Source organism: Oryx dammah, unplaced genomic scaffold, assembly GCF_014754425.2.
Source record: "Oryx dammah isolate SB20612 unplaced genomic scaffold, SCBI_Odam_1.1 HiC_scaffold_3, whole genome shotgun sequence".
In the NCBI taxonomy this organism is placed as follows: domain Eukaryota; kingdom Metazoa; phylum Chordata; class Mammalia; order Artiodactyla; family Bovidae; genus Oryx; species Oryx dammah.
Genome location: NW_024070187.1, coordinates 69,922,432 through 69,945,428, shown reverse-complemented (window position 1 = coordinate 69,945,428; position 22,997 = coordinate 69,922,432). Strand labels below are relative to the sequence as shown.

Sequence of the window (22,997 nt, the reverse complement as noted above, 5' to 3'; positions counted from 1 at the left end):
GTGCTCTGACTTGTCTTCTGATAAATCAAAACCAAAGAAAAGATACATGTGAAGGTAGTCTGATACCTTTAAGTGTCTTAGTTTTTTTAATGTAGTTTTATTTATTTTTGGTTGTGCCGGGTCTTTGTTGCTGCACGAGCTTTTCTCTAGTTGAGGTGCTTGGGCTTCTCATTGCATTGGCTTCTTCTGTTGCGGAGCACAGGCTCTTGGGTGTGCGGGCTCCAGTAGCTGCAGTACCTGGGCTCAGTAGTTGCATCTCCCAGCTCTAGAGCACGGCTCAATGGTTGTGGCGCACAGGCTTAGTTACTCCGCAGCATGTGGGATCTTTCTAGACCAGGGATTGAGCCTGTGTCTACTGTATTGGCAGATGGATTTGTTACCAATGAGCCACCAGGGGAAGACTGTCTTAGTTAATATATGGTTGCCTTCAGGATTCCCATCTTTCAGGCAGCTTTATCTATAAATTAAACCATTTTGATTAAATGTAAAAGCGTGGTGTAACAATAAACATCGGATTGCCAGAGGGAAGAAAGTGTGTTACTTACTAGCTGTATAGTCTCATGCAAATTACTTAACTGCTTTGAGTCTCCCTTTCCTCAGCCTGATGAGGATTAAATGATGTATGTATATAAGACATCCACCATACTGCCTGATAAGTGGAAAGTGTTCAGTAAAGGTAATTATTTTCCTATGATGATGCTGGGGATAGGGAAGTTAAATTTATAGCGTGTTGAATGATTCAAAGACTGCTAATTAACTTACCATTGACAAACTGGATGGAAGCGTCCAGTGGAATTTTCTGCCATCCCTGGGCCCCTGGATTTGAAGACTGGCATAAGGACTCAGCATGAGGAACAAATTGCTGGATGACAAGTGCCTGGGAAGACCAAAGTGTGACAGAGTCAGGATTCAGAAAAACTCACTGGTCAGAGACGCAAGTAAATTAATTTGACTTTTCTGCACATATTTGGGGATAGGACCCCACAGTTTAGCAATAACTTTACACTGGTTTACAAATATCAGTTTGCCCCAAATCAGCTAGCCAGTGACCAATTTGCTAAGAATCAGTTTGTCAGATACTTGGTTTACCTAATAATTAACTCATCAAGTTCTATGTATATGTATGACTGAGTCCCTTCACTCTTCACTTAAAACTATCACAACATTGTTTGTTAATCAGCTATACCACAGTAAAAAATAAAAAGTTAAAAAATTATTAAAAAATAATGGAAGAAATAGCACCGGGGGATGGCATATAGAAGAACTCTGTTCTTTCTATGTAATGTTCCTGTAAATCTAAAGCTGTTCTAAAAAATAAAATCTTGAAAAAGTGAAAAGAAATTATCAATAAGCCCCCAAATTTAAAAAAATTATCTACAAAGTTTACCTCAATTTTTACTGACAATTTCTGTGAAGTTGTAATGGATTGGTTTTCACGCTGTCTTCATAAAAGAATTTTATGGAAACTTCAGTTTTTCAGAAATTGATGGACATAGGCTTACATTTCCCATGAATACATTTAATGATTTTCAATGATTCATTCAAATTCATCAATTTTAGCATAAAATTATAATATTTATTTGCCATTTATATGTAAATTCTGTAAAGGGATCCAAACTAATCACACTGATGTGAAATGCTGAATTTTTCTTTCTGACTGCTAGAAATACTAGATGAATGCTCATACGCCCATCGAGGTATTGTGAAGTGACATTCAAAGCAATCAGAAGAACTTAAAAGTGGCTGGAGCAATTCCATTATATTAAGAATGTTAGCTTCATCAAGACAAGAATTTCTGTCTGTTTTGTTCATTGCTTTATCTCCAGTGTTTAGAACAATGTCCAGACAGTGGTAGGTATTCAGTATCTGTGGAATGCAATGATAAAATCTATCATTTGGTAGATAGAACTTTAGCCAATTGACTCTCTGCAAATTGATTTTTGGCATTTTAGCTTGCTTTCCTAGGCATCAGCAAGAGCAAAACACCTTAAGGACTTTTGTTGACTGCATTTTCAGGGTATGTTGGGGTTTCCAAAGAGGTGAGGAAATTTTAAGTTGTATAACTAGGTGAGTATGGGGAGATAAAGAAGGGAGGGTTCCCACTGTCTCCAAGCTGATGAGACCAACTTAATTCTAACTCTCCATTCTTGTAACCACACTTAAGGGTTAACAGGTTGCCTCACACCCAGAGGATGGTGCCTGCGACGGCCTTACTTACAGAATGGTTGACAGACTGGAACTAGCTGGACTGGAGAAGATGTAAGGGGCTAAGCAAGGGCTCTCTTTTCATATATGAAGAGATGTCCATGGAGAGTATTCTGATGTTCTTCTGGGTTCCCAAATGGCGATTAGACCAATGGATAAAAACCATGAGAATGGCAGACCCTGGGTCATCTGATGCCTAATGCTCTTTCCTTTGTGCCTCCCAGGGTCTTCCTTCCAGGTAGTAAGCAGAGACTGTTCTATGAGGTTGTTGGAAAGGAGTTAAGGAGTTATAAGAGTTGAGGATCAGAATACCAGTTGACTAGGCTGGTCTCCAAGTTCCCTTTCTGCCCAGAATATTAGAAACAAAGAAGTTGAGTGCTTGAATAAGACAGACCTGTGTTTGGATCCCGGCTCCACCATGTAGTAGCTAAATGATCACGTACAAGGTACATATACAAGGCTCTCTGAGCCTCCGTTTCCTCAATCATGCAATGGAGATAACAACCGTATAGACCTCAAAAGGTTGTGGTGAGTATTAAAGTAATATGTAAAGTGTTTAGTACAGTGCCTGGCACCTAAGTGCTCGACAAGTGCCTTACTTATTACTATGAATCAATGAAAAAGAATGTACTAGGTCTTCTTTTTTCAAGAGTTGATAATCAAGGTTTTAGTCTCCAATTGTTAAAGTAGACACTTCTAAGAGCTCAACAAGTTCTTCTCAGGGTAGGGAAGTTATTTTCTGTTTTCAAAAGAGCTGCTTCCACAGATGACGCCCAACTGTATACATAACACTTCAGTCCTTGCTGTGGATTCCAGACTTCTGCTTTGTTCAGGGGCCTGGGCGGAATGGAGACAGGAAGAGGCGCTGAGACACAGTGGCCGAGGAGCAGGAGTCCAGGCCAGGTCAAGTAGGGAAGTAGCCCCATGAGTCACAGGCTGGAAAACTCCAGCAGGGCCCCTCTGGCTCCAGGCTTCTCTCACTGGGAGACATTTCCTGCTCTTTGCGCTCTGCCGACCCCCCTCCCCCAGGAGTTCCTTAAGACAAGGTCTCTCACTGAATTGTTATAACCCAGGGGAAGGAGTGTTTTTAGTGTCTGCCAAGGCCAGGAATCTCCCAAGACTTGTGATAACTGTGTGGAAAAAGTGGTTCTCCGGTTGGAGCCCACCTTGCCATCTTGGCAAAAGGAAGCCATTAGTGTTAACTGGTTTTCTCACAGGTTAGAGGGATTAGCTCCTAAGTGAGTTAAAAAGCCATGTGTTAGTGCTTCCACAGCACCCCAGGAACAGGCAGAGGCTTCACTGCGATTTTTGCATGAGGTGCTCATGAATCCCCCAGACTTTGACAGCACAGGAAATCACCTGGGGAGAGGAGCTGATGTGGGCCACCTTGGCCCTGAGTGGCCTTCGACAGGTTTATGGAGGACAGAAGGCAGGGAAGAAGCTCTTCCCTTGGCTTGGGGCTCTGAGCTGGTTCAGGTTGTGACTCTATTCAGTCCCCTGCAGCCTGATGAGGCCCCAGACTCTCTTGGGGTCATTTGGAAGCAGCCCAGGCCCGCTAACATATGGCCCTGATAAGGATCTCACTCTCCAAGATAAGGAGTTGTTTAGGGGAATCTGAGGAAGCCCGGAGTTTGTTTCCATAAAGCTGCACAATGTAAAGTGTAATCCCTACACAGATGCAATTAGCTGTTAAACATATTAAGTTGTGAGGAAGGGGTGCTCTGCTGGCTCATAAATGAGTGTGTGTCTGTCCCAGGGGGACTGAGGGCAGGTATCTTTTCCTGCCAGATCATTAGAATGGTGACAGATAATGGATCAAGAGGCTGAGCTTTCCGCAGTTTCAGCAACCACGAAGGCCGTGAGGAGGAAGGACCTGGGGGAGCCACAGCCACCAAGGACCAATTTGTTTCCCTTATGTTGGCAGGGTGAGAGTCACTGAGAGAGGCTTTGAGGTCCCATCACTGTTCCATGTGGCAGCCAGCTCACTCAGTGTCTCCTCCTAACACAGGCTTTGGCACTGTGGCATTAGGTTGCCAGGTGACCTTGGTGAAGGTCAAGTGCCCTCCAAAATGGCCAGGTGTGGATGCCTGGCAAGGCCATTAAATCTGAATCTGGGCACTTCTTGGTGGTCCAATGGCTAAGACCCCGTGGTCTCAATGCAGGGGGCTCAGAGTCCATCCCTGGTTTGGGAACTAGATCCGCATGCTGCAACTAAGGGTTCATGTATTGCAACTAAGACCTGGCACAGTCAAATAAATAAATAAAAATAAATGTAAAAAAACAAAAGTTCCCTTCTGCTAAAGAAATAAAATAAAGCTGCATCTGTTGGAAGGAGATTCAAAGTCTCATTTCTGGTCAAGTAGCTACTAAATGGCCCTCCCCTCAAGTACCAATGGCACCTCCTCATAACCTCCACTGATTTCATAGAAATAACAGAAACAATATTAATCAATAAATTATTAGGAACTTAGTCTGTGCTAGGCTGGGTACAAGTGAAGTGAGTGAAGTCGCTCAGTCGTGTCTGACTCTTTGCGACCCCATGGACTATAGCCCACCAGGCGCCTTCATCCATGGGATTCTCCAGGCAAGAGTTCTGGAGTGGGTTGCCATTTCCTTCTCCAGGGGATCTTCCTGACCCAAGGATCAAACCTGGGTTTCCCACATTGTAGGCAGACGCTTTACTGTCTGAGCCACTTGACGGTACAAAGGCTGGTTACAAAGCAGTTTATAAAAACATAGTTTTCATAACAAGCCTAAGAGCCAGGTACTAATATTATCACCAGTTCATAGATGAGAAAATAGAAGCTTCGGCGGGTTCACTGATTTGTACAAAACTCTACAGTTAGGAAGAAATAATGCGTTTAGGTTTTAATCCCAGAAGATGATTCAAGTGCTGAAACTCACAGTAAATATTTTAGGACCCATTAGAAACATCTTCCACTAGGCTTGTGGAGAAATTTACAACTCCTCAGACTCCAGTCGGTATCAAGATCAACCCAAAATAAGATGTATTACAAAAATATGTTGTAGAGTGCTCGCTTCAGCAGCATATATACTAAAATTGGAACGATACAGAGAAGATTAGTATGGCCCCTGCACAAGGATGACACGCAAATTTATGAAGTGTTCCATATTTTTGGATGAAACTGGAGCCTATTATACAGAGTGAAGTAAGTCAGAAAGAAAAACACCAATACAGTATATTAACGCATATATATGGAATTTAGAAAGATGATAACAATGACCCTATATGTGAGACAGCAAAAGAGACATAGATGTAAAGAACAGACTTTTGGACTCTGTGGGAGAGGGAGAGGGTGGGATGATTTGAGAAAATAGCATTGAAACATGTATGTTATCATATGTGAAATAGATCACCAGTCCAGGTTCGATATATGAGACAGGATGCTCAGGGCTGATGCACTGGAATGACCCTGAGGGATGGGATGGGGAGGGAGGTTGGAGGGGGTTTCAGAATGAGGAACACATATACACTCATGTTCAGTTCAATTCAGTCGCTCAGTCGTGTCCAACTCTTTGTGACCCCATGAATCGCAGCACGCCAGGCCTCCCTGTCCATCACAACTCCCGGAGTTCACTCAGATTCACGTCCATTGAGTCCGTGATGCCATCCAGCCATCTCATCCTCAGTCGTCCCCTTCTCCTCCTGCCCCCAATCCCTCCCAGCATCAAAGTCTTTTCCAATGAGTCAACTCTTTGCATGAGGTGGCCAAAGTACTGGTGCTTCAACTTTAGCATCATTCCTTTCAAAGAAATCCCAGGGCTGATCTTCAGAATGGACTGGTTGGATCTCCTTGCAGTCCAAGGGACTCTCAAGAGTCTTCTCCAACACCACACTTCAAAAGCATCAATTCTTCGGGGCTCAGCCTTCTTCACAGTCCAACTCTCACATCCATACATGACCACTGGAAAACCATAGCCTTGACTAGACAGACCTTAGTCAGCAAAGTAATATCTCTGCTTTTGAATATACTATCTAGGTTGGTCATAACTTTTCTTCCAAGGAGTAACCGTCTTTTAATTTCATGGCTGCAGTCACCATCTGCAATGATTTTGGAGCCCCCAAAAATAAAGTCTGACACTGTTTCCACTGTTTCCCCATCTATTTCCCATGAAGTGATGGGACCGGATGCCATGAGCTTCGTTTTCTGAATGTTGAGCTTTAAACCAACTTTTTCACTCTCCTCTTTCACTTTCATCAAGAGGCTTTTTAGTTCCTCTTCACTTTCTGCTGTAAAGGTGGTGTCATCTGCATATCTGAGGTTATTGTTATTTCTCCCAGCAATCTTGATTCCAGCTTGTGCTTCTTCCAGTCCAGCGTTTCTCATGATGTACTCTGCATACAAGTTAAATAAGCAGGGTGACAATATACAGCCTTGACGTACTCCTTTTCCTATTTGGAACCAGTCTGTTGTTCCATGTCCAGTCCTAACTGTTGCTTCCTGACCTGCATACAGATTTCTCAAGAGGCAGGTCAGGTGGCCTGGTATTCCCATCTCTTTCAGAATTTTCCACAGTTTTTTGTGATCCACACAGTCAAAGGCTTTGGCATAGTCAATAAAGCAGGAAGAGATTTTTTTTGGAAATCACTTGCTTTTTCGATGATCCAGCGGATGTTGGCAATTTGATCTCTGGTTCCTCTGCCTTTTCTAAAACCAGCTTGAACATCTGGGAGTTCACGGTTCACATATTGCTGAAGCCTGGCTTGGAGAATTTTGAGCATTACTTTACTAGCATGTGAGATGAGTGCAACTGTGCAGTAGTTTGAGCATTCTTTGGCATTGCCTTTCTTTGGGATTGGAATGAAAACTGACCTTTTCTGGTCCTGTGGCCACTGCTGAGTTTTCCAAATTTGCTGGCATATTGATTGTAGCACTTTCACAGCATCATCTTTCAGGATTTGAAACAGCTCAGCTGGAATTCCATCACCTCCACTAGCTTTGTTCATAGTGATGCTTTCTAAGGCCCACTTGACTTCCCATTCCAGGATGTCTGGCTCTAGGTGAGTGATCACACCATCGTGATTATCTGGGTCGTGAAGATCTTTTTTGTACAGTTCTTCTGTGGATTCTTGCCACCTCTTCTTACACTCATGGCTGACTCATGAATGTGTGGCAAAAACCACCACAATATTGTAAAGTAATTAGCCTCCGATTAAAATAAATAAATTTAAAAAATATGTTGTAGAGCCCATAACAATATGCTCTCCACCCCCTTGCTTTATCAGCCTGATTTAGCCTGACCTTCAGAAACTCATTTGGGGCTCAAAAAAACGTCATAGTTAACTTTACATTATTTGGGAACTTTTTAAGACGGTGTAAGAACAAAGCAATCAGTGAAAACACTGGTAATTATTTCTTTGAGTATCTTCATATTTTATAGCTACAGTTTTGGTGGTTTTTTTTTGCAAATAACCTGTTTTTCAGGTGGGATGCTGGGGAAATCATTGCAAGTTAAGATTTTGGATATTTAAGCAGAATCTAGGAAAGCCTCTTTCCTTTGAATTAGCTAACTAGCACTCCAACTTTGGAGTTTGTGTGCCTGGACAGGATAAGATGTATAAGGGTTGGCTGGGTGGCAGATAACAATTTCTGAAGTGACATTCTCTTTCTCTTCTGTTCTCCTCTATGAAGCTTCCAATCAGAAATATTTGAATACTGATGATGTCTGATCTAAGAATCCAATGTGCATTCCCTGCCGAAGCAGGTTGTGGTGTGATGGCTTAGTGATGTCACTGCTCTCTCTAAGATGCTGGCTGGATCTTCTGTCCACCAACTCGTGATGAGACTGATTCATTCTAAGTGGAAGCTTTGTCAATCTCTCTTAAATGATGATAGAGTCTCCCACCAGGCACTTTTTTAAAAGTCTCAGCTTACTACCAACCTCCACAAGCTGCTGGGGTTCTTAACCCATGGTTTCCCTCAAACTCTGCACTGTATGTAAAATGCTACGTCCACAGAGGAGGACAGTATGACTGCCTTGAGCATTTAGGGCACCAGATGACAGGAGTTTGTGCAAGAGACTTAAGATGACAAGAAAGTAAGCGGCTTTGTGGTCAGCAAGAGCCAGGTGGGACTGGAGTAGAGTGACCAGGTCAGCCAGGCTACGCTGAAACAAAAACACTGCTTACTCCATATCTTATCAATTGTCATTTTGTGTGGCTTAAGTAAGCCCAGTATTAATTTTTTAAAAAAGACTGTGTGGGGATGGAGTGGGGCAGGCATGGACGGAAATCTAAATGCCGTCGTACTCATTTCCAGAGCCTTCAGGAGATAACATCCCACCAGGAGCCGTGTGGGGGCACTTAGGGTAGCCCTGCCCTAGAGCGAAATAATAATCGCAAAGTGATCTTTACATTTTCTGATAAAGCTCTGCCTCTTGCTACTAGCAAAAGCTGATGAACATCACATTTGAGTTAAGCACTAAAAGCAGCAGGGAGTGTTAAGATAAACCACTACAATTATTAACTTACTTGCTGTTTAATGGCATGAAAGCCATCAGTAGCGTGGTGGGTCCGACTGGGTTCCCGCGGGAGTCCTGCCACCTTGTGGGGCAAGCTTACCATGTTTTATTGGCAGCCCACAGGCATTCTTGCACGCTCAGTTGTGCATGCTCAGTTGTGTCCAACGCTTCGACCCCATGGACTGTAGCCTGTCGGGTTCCTCTGTCCATGGAATTCTGCAGGTGAGAATACTGGAATGGGTTGCCACTTCCTAGTCCAGGGGATCTTCCCAACCCAGGATTCAAACCCACGTCTCCCACGTCTTCTGCACTGGCAGGCAGATTCTTTACCTCTGCACCAGCTGGGAAGCCCATCGGCAGCCCACAGCTTGTGTTAATTGTACAGCCATCCCTATGAAGGCTTAGTCCCTGAAAGGTGCAGGGTTGGCCCTCCTGAGATCAGTTTGCTTTCTAGGGCCTGCTTAAGTAGAGTAGTGGGTCAGTTTGAAAATTGTCATTCTTATTTTTGGCTCTCTGATTTTTTTTTTCACTATGTATATCATGATACATACTCCCTCCATTGAACCCACCAACTGTTCAGACATGGTGCTTTTGACGGTTTGCATTGAGAATCGATTCTCTGAAAGACTTCATCTTTAAGACCTTGTTGAATTCTTTTAAGCAAGCACTATTTGTAACAGTTTCCTTGCTAAGACTGATTTTATGAATGTACTTTCATGAAAAGTATTTTTGAAGCTTACTGGCCATTTATAAAAATAGAATATATGAAGATTCTAGCATCCTATACCTTCTACAATGTACCAACCAAAAACATAAGATATTCAAATATCATATTCACTTGAATTAAACTCAACATTTAGTAAAATATCATATATCTACTGTGTTAAAGGTGTGTGCATGCTAAGTTGTTTTAGTTGTGCCTGACTCTTTGTGACCCCATGGGCTGTGGCCCACCAGGGGGCCACATGGGATTCTCCATGGGATTCTCCAGGCAAGAATACTGGAGTGGGTTGCCATGCCCTCCGCCATGGGATCTGCCCCATCCAGGGATCAAAACTGCGTCTTTTACGTCTCCTGCACTGGCAGGCAGGTTCTTTACTGCTAGTGCCACTTGGGAAGCCCAGTCTTCATGAAACATTTTTTTAAAACATAAACTCTTTTATGGAATGCCTGAGTAGATTCATCCACATCCTTGATCCTTAACATGTTACAAATATGCAAAGTAACATGAAACAGGCATTGGATGGGTTTGGTAGATCTGCAAGAAATAGACGTTGGTCATGGTGCACTTTAGAGGCAAAAAGCTCAGCCCAGGAGGAACTGATATGAGAAAACCCCAAAGCAAATCCCTGACTTGAAGGTTTAAGGAAAATAGCAATGGAGGTGTCTGCAGAGGTGTCTTCATCCATCAAAATGCTTTCAGGTGTAACGAACAGAAAACCCTGACTCAGATGGGTTTGCCCCTGAAGACCTTGACTTAACCTTGGAATAACCTGGAAATTGGTAGTTTCTAAACTCCCTAATGTGGCTTCCCTGGTGGCTCAGAGGTTAAAGCGTCTGCCTCCAATGCGGGAGACCCAGGTTCGATCCCTGGGTTGGGAAGATCCCCTGGAGAAGGAAATGGCAATCCACTCCAGTATTCTTGCCTGGAGAATCCCATGGACGGAGGAGCCTAGTAGGTTACAGTCCATGGGGTCACAAAGAGTCGGACACGACTGAGCGACTTCACCTCACCTCAAACTCCCTAGAGATTCTGTTACACAGTGAAAGTTATGAAACAGTGATTTAAGCAATAATAAAATGTATTAGCCCACATAACAGCAAGCCTGGATGTAAAACTGGCTTCAGCAGCTCTGCGCTGCCACCTGATACCCAGGTTATTTCCATCTCTCTGGTTTCTGATCTTTGGCAGCAGTTGCAAAGATCTGCAAGATGGCTGTGGTTGGTCTAGACCACAGTGAGAGAAAGTGAAGGAGAAACCTCCTTGGGCTTTCTCTCAGAGGCAAGCAAATGATCCCTACTCACACTCTGGACTTCACCTGATGGCTCATTTGTCAGAATTAGCCACTTCTGAGTCAGTCACTGGCAAGGAGAATGGAATTATCCTTAGATCTATCAAGAAGCCCTGGGAACCAAAAGTAAGATGGCCAACACCCATGGGTTTGCCATAAAGCATAAGATCATGTGCCTGAATAAACTCTTATGAAAAAAAATAAAGTCTGGATGAAGGAGACCATTCACTGTGAATGATGAGATGAACTGGAGTGACTTGTTTGGTTTTATTTTACGTTTTACTGCTTTGAAAAATACTTACTTATGTATTTGGCTACATTGGGTCTTTGTTTCGGCATGTGGGCTTGGTTGCTCTGCAGCATGTGGGATCTTAATTCCCCGACCAGGAATCGAACCTGTATCCCCTGCATTAGAAGGCAGATTCTTAACCACTGGGCCAACACGGAAGTTCCTTACTGCTTTTTCTTTTCTTCAAGTCACAAAACTAATATATGTTCTTTACATAAAATTTTTAAAATTCAGTAAATTAAAATCACATTACTCTCTACCTAATAACATTATTATAATTTGGTTTTAATCATATGTTTTAAATATGAGCTTCCCTGATGGCACTACAGAAGACACAGGAGATGCAAGTTCAATCCCTGGGTTGGGAAGATCCCTTGAAGAAGGAAATGGCAACTGACTCCAGTCTTCTTGCCTGGAAAATCTCATGGTCAGAGAAGCCTGGCAGGCCACAATCCATGGGGTCTCAGTGTTAGACACAACTGAGTGGCTAAACACACAGATACACATTTTAAATATATGTTATATATATTTAGCACATATGGTATATATTTAGAATGTACATGATAAGAAACCAAACAGTAACACAAAGCACATTTACTTTATGTCTATATGTGTGTATATATTTTAGATATCTATGTATGTCATACATAGATAGGTAAGTATATAATTGTATAATAATATGCATGGCATTTGTAAGTCTGCTTTTTTGCTAAATATATACTGTGAACATTTCCCCACGTTAGTAAATACTCTTCTAAATCTTGATTTTTGATAGTTAGAGTCTTCCACTGTTAAATGTATAAAATCCAGTATTCTGTTTTTGACCTTTGTTTTTTCTCATGTTTTTAAAATAATAAATATTAGTTTGATAAACATAACTGTCTTTTCTTTCTCTTAGAGATCTATTCCTAGAGGTAGAGTGGTAGACTTAAGATTAAGAACATTTTTAAAGCCTTTATTAACTACTGCCAATTTATCAACTGCTATGAGCCAGACATCCTGGAATGTGAAGTCAAGTGGGCCTTAGAAAGCATCACTATGAACAAAGCTAGTGGAGGTGATGGAATTCCAGTGGAGCTATTTCAAATCCTGAAAGAAGGTGCTGTAAAAGTGCTGCACTCAATATGCCAGCAAATTTGGAAAACTCAGCAGTGGCCACAGGACTGGAAAAGGTCAGTTTTCATTCCAATCCCAAAGAAAGGCAATGCCAAAGAATGCTCAAACTACCGCACAATTGCATTCATCTCACATGCTAGTAAAGTAATGCTCAAAATTCTCTAAGCCAGGCTTCAGCAGTACATGAACTGTGAACTCCCAGATGTTCAAGCTGGTTTTAGAAAAGGCAGAGGAACCAGAGATCAAATTGCCAACATCTGCTGGATCATTGAAAAAGCAAGAGATTTCCAGAAAAATATCTCTTTCTGCTTTATTGACTATGCCAAAGCCTTTGACTGTGTGGGCCACAATAAACTGTGGAAAATTCTGAAAGAGATGGGAATACCAGGCCACCTGACCTGCCTCTTGAGAAATCTGTATGCAGGTCAGGAAGCAACAGTTAGAACTGGACGTGGAACAACAAACAGACTGGTTCCAAATAGGAAAAGGAGTATGTCAAGGCAGTATATTGTCACCCTGCTTATTTAACTTGTATGCAGAGTACATCATGAGAAACGCTGGGCTGGAGGAAGCACAGGCTGGAATCAAAATTGCCAGGAGAAATATCAATCACCTCAGATATGCAGATGACACCACCCTTATGGCAGAAAGTGAAGAGGAAGTAAAGAGTTTCTTGATGAAAGTGAAAGAGGAGAGTGAAAAAGTTGGCTTAAAGCTAAACATTCAGAAAACTAAGGTCATGGCATCTGGTCCCATCACTTCATGGGAAATAGATGGGGAAACAGTGGAAATAGTGTCAAACTTTATTTTTTTGGGCTCCAAAATCACTGCAGATGGTGATTGCAGCCATGAAATTAAAAGACAGTTACTGCTTGGAAGGAAAGTTATGAGCAACCTAGACAGCATATTAAAAAGCAGAGACATTACTTTGCCAACAAAGGTCCGTCTAGTCAAGGCTATGGTTTTTCCTGTAGTCATGTATGGATGTGAGAGTTGGACTATAAAGAAAGCTGAGCGCCGAAGAATTGATGCTTTTGAAGTGTGGTGTTGGAGAAGACTCTTGAGAGTCCCTTGGACTGCAAGGAGATCCAACCAGTCCATTCTGAAGGAGATCAGCCCTGGGTGTTCATTGGAAAGACTGATGCTAAAGCTGAAACTCCACTACTTTGGCCACCTCATGCGAAGAGTTGACTCATTGGAAAAGACTCTAATGCTGGGAGGGATTGAGGGCAGGGGGAGAAGGGGATGACAGAGGATGAGATGGCTGGATGGCATCACCGACTCGATGGACATGGGTTTGTTTAAACTCCGGGAGTTGGTGATGGACAGGGAGGCCTGGCGTGCTGCAATTCATGAGGTCTCAAAGAGTTGGACACGACTGAGGGACTGAACTGAACTGAACTTAACTGATGAGTGGTATAATGCCTTAAGAAAGCAACTTAGAGAATGTATCTGGTCTGTTGTATCCAAAGCTTTAAACATATTTATATCTACTAATCCTGTTCCTGGGGATTTATACTGAGGAATTAATTTGAACTAAACAAAAGTAAAAGGTTATTTGCACAAAGATGTTACTGGCAGCCTCTTTTATAACAGTAAACTTTTGGAAACAACTAAACGCTTTAGAAATACATTACTGGAAGCTTTCTGGAGATCATCTTTTACTTTCCACATGTGAAAAACTAGCATCCAGAGAGTTAAAGTAACTTCCCTATGATCACACAGAAAGCTGAGGTATTCTGACTCCCGTCCCTTAGCAGGAGACTATAAAAGTTTAACTTAGAGTCTGAAGAAACTGCCTGCAGTGCAGGAGACCTTAGTTCGACCCCTGGCTTGAGAAGATCCACTGGAGAAGGGAATGGCTACCCACTCCAGTATTCTTGCCAGAAGAATTCCATGGACAGAGGAGTCTAGTGGGCTACAGTCCATGAGGTTGCAGAGTTGGACATAACTTAGCCACTACACTTCAACTCACCTATTTTTTCAAAATATTAAACTTTATTCATAATGAATACTCAGCCCTTAAAGATTTAATCTCTTTTGGGGGAAATAAAGTTTCCAAAATATAATATAAATTATATTATGAAATATGCAAAATAAGCTAATTTTACAAATGTAAAATCTCATAAGATTTTAAAGCATTGAAAAAGCTATATATCCTACTTGAGCTTTATTGTACAGTGCTTATAAGATAATATTATTTTTAAAATTAGAAAACATTAAAATATTTTTTATGTAAAAGATATTTTAAAAACAATGTTCTGTAAGAAAACCTACCTGTTTTGAACAAAGCAAAACTTCATCCGTATTTCTAGTTTCTTCTTAAATAATATAGGAATTTAGAATGCACTAATTTTATACTGTCCCAGTTTCCATCTTCATATTAACTAGAACTTAAATTCTCTAAAATTAGTATTTTTAACATGAGATAAATAATAATTCAGAATAGTGCAAAAGATTTATATGTACAGTTAAAATAATAATTACAATGTCAATATCCATCTTGATACCCAAATTCCAAAAGAGATTCACTTCTGAGAACAATGAGCTAATTCAAGATATTGAATTAAACCAGGGTTCCAGAAACCATTCACAACCCTCCCAAATCAAATCCCCCTACTTCATCATCAGAGTTAGTCACTATCTAAGTTTTAGTGACAAAAACATCTCTTAGAGTTACAAATGCAGAAAACAAAACAAATGCAGAAAACAAACTTATTGTTACCAGGATGTAAGGGTGAGGAGGGATAAACTGGAAGATTGGGATTGATATATACACACTCCGTGAGTCAGTTCAGTCACTCAGTCCTGTTTAGCTCTTTGTGATCTCATGAACTACAGCACACCAGGCTTCCCTGTCCATCACCAACACCTAGAGCTTACTCAAACTCCTGTCCATCGAGTCAGTTATGCCATCCAGCCATCTCATCCTCTGTCGTCCCCTTCTCCTTCTGCCCCCAATCCCTCCCAGCATCAGGGTCTTTTCCAATGAGTCAATTCTTCTCATGAGGTGGCCAAAGTATTGGAGTTTCAGCTTCAGCATCAGTCCTTCCAATGAACACCCAGGACTGATCTCCTTTAGAATGGACTGGTTGGATCTCCTTGCAGTCCAATGGACTCTCAAAAGTCTTCTCCAACACCACAGTTCAAAAGCATCAATTCTTTAGAGCTCAGCTTTCTTTATAGTCCAACTCTCACATCCATACATGACCACAGGAAAAACCATAGCTTTGACAAGACAGACCTTTGTTAGCATAGTAATGTCTCTACTTTTAAATATGCTGTCTAGGTTGGTCATAAATTTTCTTCCAAGAAGCAAGTGTCTTTTAATATCATGGCTGCAGTCATCATCTGCAGTGATTTTGGAGCCCCCCAATAAAGTGTGTCCCTGTTTCCATTGTTTCCCCATCTATTTGCCATGAAGTGGTGGGACCAGATGCCATGATCTTTAGTTTTCTGAATGTTGAGTTTTAAGCCAACATTTTCACTCTCCTCTTTCACCTTCATCAAGAGGCTCTTTAGTTCCTCTTCACTTTCTGCCATAAGGGTGGTGTCATCTGCATATCTGAGGTTATTGATATTTCTCCCAGCAATCTTGATTCCAGCTTGTGCTTCTTTCAGCCCATCATTTCTCAAGATATACTCTGCATAATAAGTTAAATAAGCAGGTTGACAGTATACAGCCTTGATGTACTCCTTTCCTGATTTGGAACCAGTCTGTTTTTCCATGTCCAGTTCTAACTGTTGCTTCTTGACCTGCATACAGATTTCTCAAGAGGCAGGTCAGGTGATCTGGTATTCCCATCTCTTTAAGAATTTTCCACAGTTTGTTGTGATCCACACAGTCAAAGGTTTGGCATAGTCAATAAGGCAGAAGTAGATGTTCTTCTGGAACCCTCTTGCTTTTTTGATGACCCAATGGATGTTGGCAATTTGATCTCTGGTTCCTCTGCCTTTTCTAAACCCAGCTTGAACATCTGGAATTTCACGGTTCATATACTGTTGAAGCATATATAGACACTACAATATACAAAATAGATAACTAGTAAGGACCTACTGTATAGCACAGAGAACGTTACTCAATACTCTGTAATGGCCTATATGGAAAAAGAATCTAAAAAAAGTAGGTATATGTATATATATAACTGATTCATTTCGCTGTACACCTGAAACTAACACAACATTGTGAATCAACTATACTCCAATAAAAAGTATTTTTAAAAATTTCTCATTGTTTACAGTTTTAATAAGTATGTATGTGTTCCAAAACAGTATAATTTTAGTTTGCCTGTCTTGGGACTTTATATAAACAGACTTTGACTATAAGAACCAATTGTAAGTATCCTTTTCTTATTTGCCTCTGCTTAGATTATTGTTAGTTAGATTTAATAACATTATCAGCTTTTTGTTTACTGCTTTATGCATTCATTTCTTCTGTTTTCAATTCCTTCTTTCGTACAGTATTTTCTCTGTTGTGTGTGTGTGTTAGTCACTCAGTTGTGTTTGACTCTTTGTGACCCCTGACCAGGAGTGGTGGATTTCACTGAAGACAAAATTTAAGTATGTCTTGATTCTCTGCAGTATGAGTTTCTTCCCCAGGTTGATGGTTCCTGTGTCCTCATATGTGTGATATTCTTGTTCAGTGTTCAAACAGATCTTCACTGGAGAGAGGAACAGAGCTCTAGAGTGTCCATTGAGGGCATGAGGAAACAACAACCCTCCAGGAGCATCCTTTCATGAGAAAAGATACTTCAAAAAAACTGTGTTGGGTGGAGAATAATAATGCTGGAGCAACTATTTCTACTAGAGTTAGGAAAAGCTTTTTGGTTTGGACAGATTTATATTTACTAGAGGGTGAGGAAGGGAGAGGCCAAAGGCCAGGGAGGATATGCTTCCTTCCTTCTTTTAATTGTTTAGGCAGTCACTGCGCGCGCACACACACACACACACACACACACCCATGTTCTACGGTAGGTGTTTGCCAAGAGAAGATTCTCCATATATGCACATGGTGAAAAGCAACCTAACTAGATGATAATCTACATTTATTTATGTGTTATTCAGTGTACAGCATGTATACCTTACACTGTGATGTGTTGTAAATAAACTTCGGAGTCAGGCAGCATACATTCGAATGCTTTGGGTCTTACTCGTAGTATATTGTTTGGTAAATTAGCTAAACACTGGTTTCTCATCCCACAGTTACCTTTTAGGATTATTGCAAGTATTGGTAACAAGGTAAGGTGCTTAACATATCCCCTAGCTTTATAGTACCTGCTTAGTAAATAGAATAACAGTAGTAACTGTCATTTTGTTTGTTCTCTCACTGGGAAAACATATTAACCATTTTAACAAAGATACACAATTCTATACTTTATCAATTCTATACTTTATACTTCTTGCTGAAAGTTGTTTCCACTGATGCTGGGTAAAGAGGACAGTTGAAATGTGTGTCATTTATTTTGAAATTTACTCCAAGGTTTTCAATAGGATAGAACATCATTTAATTTATTAATTAATATGTTTTTACTTTGTGCTGGACACTGCACTAAAATGCTGGAGATAAAATGGTGAGCACGATAAATTGGATTCCTTCCTGGAGTTGATAGCACAGGGGACTTTTCCCCACCTTGTATCCCTTTTTGGGCCATATAGGCAATATTCTTTGTACTAGAATAATGGATCCTTTGAGATGTCCATCTGGAGACCTTGCCCTCTCAACAGATCTCTCAGTCTGAGCACCTTTGGAAGCAATGCTTGCTGCATTTGGGAATCCCTAGCTCAAACCCAAATAGGCCACCAGCCATGAAGGAGCCATGGCAAATTCAGGCAAGGAAATCTCCTACAACTTCAGGAACCTGGGCATTTCCGACCTATTCTGGAAGGATTTGAAACCCCCTTAATATAGATATCCTGTAGAGCTCCATTCTACTGGGATCTTTGTATAATCAGTTTTTATAGAAGCAGTTTCTTCTGCAGAAGTAACAGTCTTCTAAGGAGAAGGAGCAGCTCCCTAATAACCCATTCCCTTCCTGCCAGTCCCCTTCCCCTTTTTCTAAAAAAAAAAAAAAATTCTCTTCTTTTTGGGGTGGGGAGAATTTTCCAATATTTTAACGTGAAAATTTTCAAATTATAGTATAGTTGATAAAATTGACAGTAAACACTTGTACACCCTCCACCTAGAGTCTACTTCTAACATTTAACTAAATTTGCTTTTTCATGTATCTGTTCATCTGTTTCTCCCTCTATCCATCCATGAATGCATCTTTTCTTTATTGCATTGCAAATTGCAGATATCAGTTTTTTTCCCTCATAAATATTTCAGTATGCGTAACATTAAGGAGGGTTCAGTATTTGTTTGCAGCCTTTTGTTTTGCTATAAAATGGACAGAACAAATCTTAATTTATCTTAAGTATATATGCTGATTTTGATAATTCATAAACTTGTAATACCCAAAGCTCTTTTGAACAGTACCTTCAGGCTCAGGAAGTGGTTTCTTGCCCTTCCCAGTCAATCTCTGCCAACTCCCACCCACCAGAGTCAACCATAGTTCTCATTTTTTTCTATCATAATTAGTTTTCCCTATAACAGAGTCATGCAGTACTTAGTCTTGTGTGAGGCTTTTTCCACTTGGCAAAATATTTTTAAGTTTCAATCATATTTTTTTTGTTTATCAGTGGTTCATCAGTGGTTTATATTACTAAATAGCATTCTATTTTATGTTTAAGCCACAGATTTAGTACATCAGCTTCAAGGTAGTTAAACTTTTTACATACTGGTTCAGGGTTTCAAAAGTGAGTGTTTTCAGGGATCAAGGCCGAAGTTGTGTGACATTTTATGACCTAGCCTCAGAAGTCACCTTGATGAAAGTGTTTATAAGCCTACCCAGATTCAAGGGAGGAGAGACAGACTCCAACATTCAATGGAGTGGACATCAGAGAATTTGCAACCATGTGTTAAAACTAACACCAGTGGGTTTACGCTTACCATCTTATGTTTGTTTTCAACTTGTTCTATCTGATTGTTTATTTCCTTGTTCTTGCTTACATGTTTTCTCTTGGATTATTTGGGTGCTTTTTACTATTCTTCTGGCTTTTTGATATGTATAATAACAGAATATTCTTAATTCCTCCCTTCTATTCCTTATATCACTGGTGTCATTCAACTTTAGCATCAAAGGTCTGTCTAGTTAAGGCTATGGTTTTTCCAGTAGTCATGTATGGATGTGAGAGTTAGACTGTGAAGAAAGCTAGTGCCAAAGAACTGATGCTTTTGAACTGTGGTGTTGGAGAAGACTCTTGAGAGTCCCTTGGACTGCAAGGAGATCCAACAAGTCCATTCTAAAGGAGATCAGTCCTGGGTGTTCATTGGAAGGACTGATGCTGAAGCTGAAACTCCAATACTTTGGCCACCTCATGCGAAGAGTTGACTCATTGGAAAAGACTCTGATGCTGGGAGGGATTGGGGGCAGAAGGAGAAGGGGACAACAGAGGATGAGATGGCTAGATAGCATCACCGACTGGGTGGACGTGAGTTTGGGTGAACTGCGGGAGTTGGTGATGGAGAGGGAGGCCTGGCGTGCTGCGATTCATGGGGTCGCAAAGAGTCGGACACAACTGAGCAACTGAACTGAACTGAAACCTATGTACGGGCTTCCCTTGGTGGCTCGGACAGTAAAGAATCTTCCTGCAATGAAGGAGACCTGGGTTCAGTCCCCTGGAGAAGGGGAATGGCTGTCCACTCCAGTATTCTTGCCTGGAAAATTCCAAGGACAGAGGAGCCTGGCGGGCTATAGTCCATGGGGTTGCAAAGAGTGAGATGTGACTAAGCAACTAACACTTAAAAAAAAAAAATTGAGCTTTTTTCATAATGAATACTCACAAACATATGCATGCTTGTATATATATGCTTATATATTTATAAACATTTATAATCCAACATATTATTGCTATTATTATTTTGAATGAACTGTTATATAAACTAATAATAAGAAAAATAGATGTTTTTATTTTACTTTCATTTATTATCTGGTGCTCTTTCTTTCTTTTTGTAAATCTGAGTTTTTAATAAAAATCAATTTCCTTCTCTAAAACACTTCTGAACATTTTCTTGCAAGGCAGGTCTACTGGCAACAAATTCCCTCAGTTTTTGTTTTTCTGAGAAAGTCTTTATTTCTCCTTCACTTTTGAAGGATAACTTCACAGAGTACAGAATTCTAAGTTGGAAGTTTTTTCTATTAACATTTTAAATATTTCACCCTTTTCTCTTCTTGCTTATATGGTTTCTGTAAAGAAGTTGGATGTAATTGTTATCTTTGCTCCTCTATACATAACTGTTTCTTTTAAGAATTTTTCTTTATGCTTAGTTTTTTTAAATTTGAATATGATATACCCAGGTGTGGTTTTTTGTTTGTTTCTGTGTTTATTTTTCATTTATTCTGCTTAGTGTTCTCTGAGATTCCTAGATCGATGCTTTCATGTCTAATGTTAATTTGGGGAAATTCTGAGCCCTTATGGCTTTATATATTTCTCTTTTCCTGTGTCTCTTCTCCTTCCAAGATTTGCATTATGTGTTTGTAACACCTTTGGTAGTTATGCCTATTTTTGGATACTCTGCACTGTTTTTTTCAGCCTTTTTTTTTCCCTTCTCTCTTTTGGAAGTTTTTAACATCATATCCTCAAGCTTAGAGATTCTTTCCTCAGCCATGTTCAGTCCACTAGTGACATCAAAAGGCATTCTTCATTTCTGTTACAGAATTTTCGGTCTTTAACATCTTGTTTCAACGAGTTTTAAGATTTCTTATCTCTCTGCTTTTAAGTCGTACATGTGTTCTTACATGTCGTTTACTTTTCCCATAAAGCCTTAGCATGTTGATCATAGTAAAACTATGATCCTGGTCTGATGATTCCAGCATTCCTGTCATCTCTGGCTCTGGATCTGATGCTTGTTTCATCTCTTCAAATTGTATTTTTCTTGCCCTCTAGCATGCCTTGTACTTTTTGGTTGAAAGGTGATCATCATGTAGTGTATAAAGGAACTGCAGTAAATATGCCTTTAGTAATATGGTGGTAAAGTCTGGGGAGGGGGAAAATGTTCATTAATCCTATGATTAGGCTTCAGTCTTTTGATGACCTGTGTCCTGGACAGTGAATTTCATCAGTTCTTCTCAATTTTATTCCCCACCATTCTGTCCTTCAGTAGGACAGAAGGGCTGGTAGGGGCTAAAGTTGGGTATTTCCCTTTCTCCAGTGAGTTTAGGCTCTGATAGAACCCTAGGAAGTTGGGCTTTGATAGAATAGTTTCTCTAGAGTACAGGTCTTGCTAAGAAGAACAGAATGCTCTAGCACATTTCAAAAGGGTTTCTTTTCTAGTTTTCTGCTGGAAGCACTGAGAGAGATTTCTCCACTGTTTACTGTAAAGACCTGGTAAAACTCTTAGACGTAAACCTCACAAAAGTGTGGGAGTTTTTGCGAGTTGTGAGCCTCTATGACTGGGCCTCTCTGAAGACTTTTTAAAAGACTTTATCTTTTCAATGTTTGTGTTTATTAAATTTTATTTAATTAATTTATGTATGGCTGTGTTGGGTCTTCGTTGCTACTTGTGGGCTTTCTCTGGTTGCGTGAATGGAGGCTACTCTTCACTGTGGTTTGTTAGCTTCTCATTGCAGTGGCCTCTCTTGCTGTAGAGCATAGGCTGTAAGGCACACAGGCTTCAGTGGTTGCAGCTGACAGGCTCAGTAGTTGGGGTGCGTGGGCTTAACTCCCTTGCAGCATGTGGGATCCTCCTGGACCGGGGATTGAAGCCGTGTTCCCTGCATTAGTAGCAAATTCTTAACTACCGGCCCACCAGGGAAGCCCCAGACTTGATTTTTTTTTTTTTTGAGCTGTTTTAGGTTCACACCATAATTAAGAGGAAGGTACAGAGATTTCCCTCATACCCTCTGCACCTACACATGCATAGCCTTCCCCACTACCAACATCATTCAACCAAATGTTTCATCTTTTATCAAGGGATGAATCTATATTGGCACATAATCACCCAAAGTCTTTAGGGTTCATTCTGGAAATTGTATATTCTAGGGGCTTGGGCAAATGTGTAATGCCATGTACTCATCATTATAATATCATACAGAGTATTTTAACTACCCTAAAATTCCTGGGATCTTTTATGTCCTCTCTCCCAGCGATCACTGATCTGTCACCACAGTTTTGCCATTTCCAGATTGTTGTAGAGTTGGAATCACACAGTATGTAGTCTTCCCAGGCTTTCACTTAGTAATGCACATTTTCACTTGCTAATACACATTTAAGGTTCTCTTGTGTCCTTTCACAGTTTGATAGCTCATTTCTTCTTAGTACTGAATAATATTCCATTGCCTGGATGTGCCATAGTTTATCTGTCCATACGCCTACTGAAGGACACCTTGGTTGTTTCCAAGTTTAAGCAATGATGAATAAGGTTATTTCAAACAGTTATAACATCTGTGTGCAAGTTTTTGTGGGCTATGAGTTTTCACCTCTTTTGGATAAATACCAAGGAGTATCATTGCTGGATATTATGATATGAGTATGTTTACTTATGTGAAACACTGACAAACCATCTTCTAAAATGATTGCACTATTTTTGAATTCCTACCAGAAATGTGTATGAGTTCCAGTTACTCCACACCCTTGCCAGTATTTGGTGGTGTCAGTGTTTCAGATTGTGGTCATTCTCATAGGTGTGGTAATACCTTCACTTCACTTCACTTTAGTTGCTCAGTCGTGTTTGACCCTTTGCAACCCCACGAACTGCAGCACGCCAGGCCTCCCTGTCCATCACCAGCTCCCGGATTTCACTCAGACTCACGTCCATCGAGTCAGTGATGACATCCAGCCATCTCATCCTCTGT

General features: G+C 40.7%; 2 non-coding genes and 1 pseudogene across 2 annotated transcripts; 2 read left to right on the top strand and 1 right to left on the bottom strand.

Annotated features, from left to right (window-relative positions):
- LOC120861582 overlaps positions 1 to 22,997 on the bottom strand; it is a 57,730-nt pseudogene that overhangs the window by 2,364 nt on the left and 32,369 nt on the right.
- Positions 5,237 to 5,343, top strand: LOC120862310. The gene has a single exon (XR_005720738.1). It is a non-coding gene; the product is annotated as a U6 spliceosomal RNA (small nuclear RNA).
- On the top strand, positions 10,219 to 10,290 carry TRNAW-CCA. Its single transcript has one exon. It is a non-coding gene; the product is annotated as a tRNA-Trp (tRNA).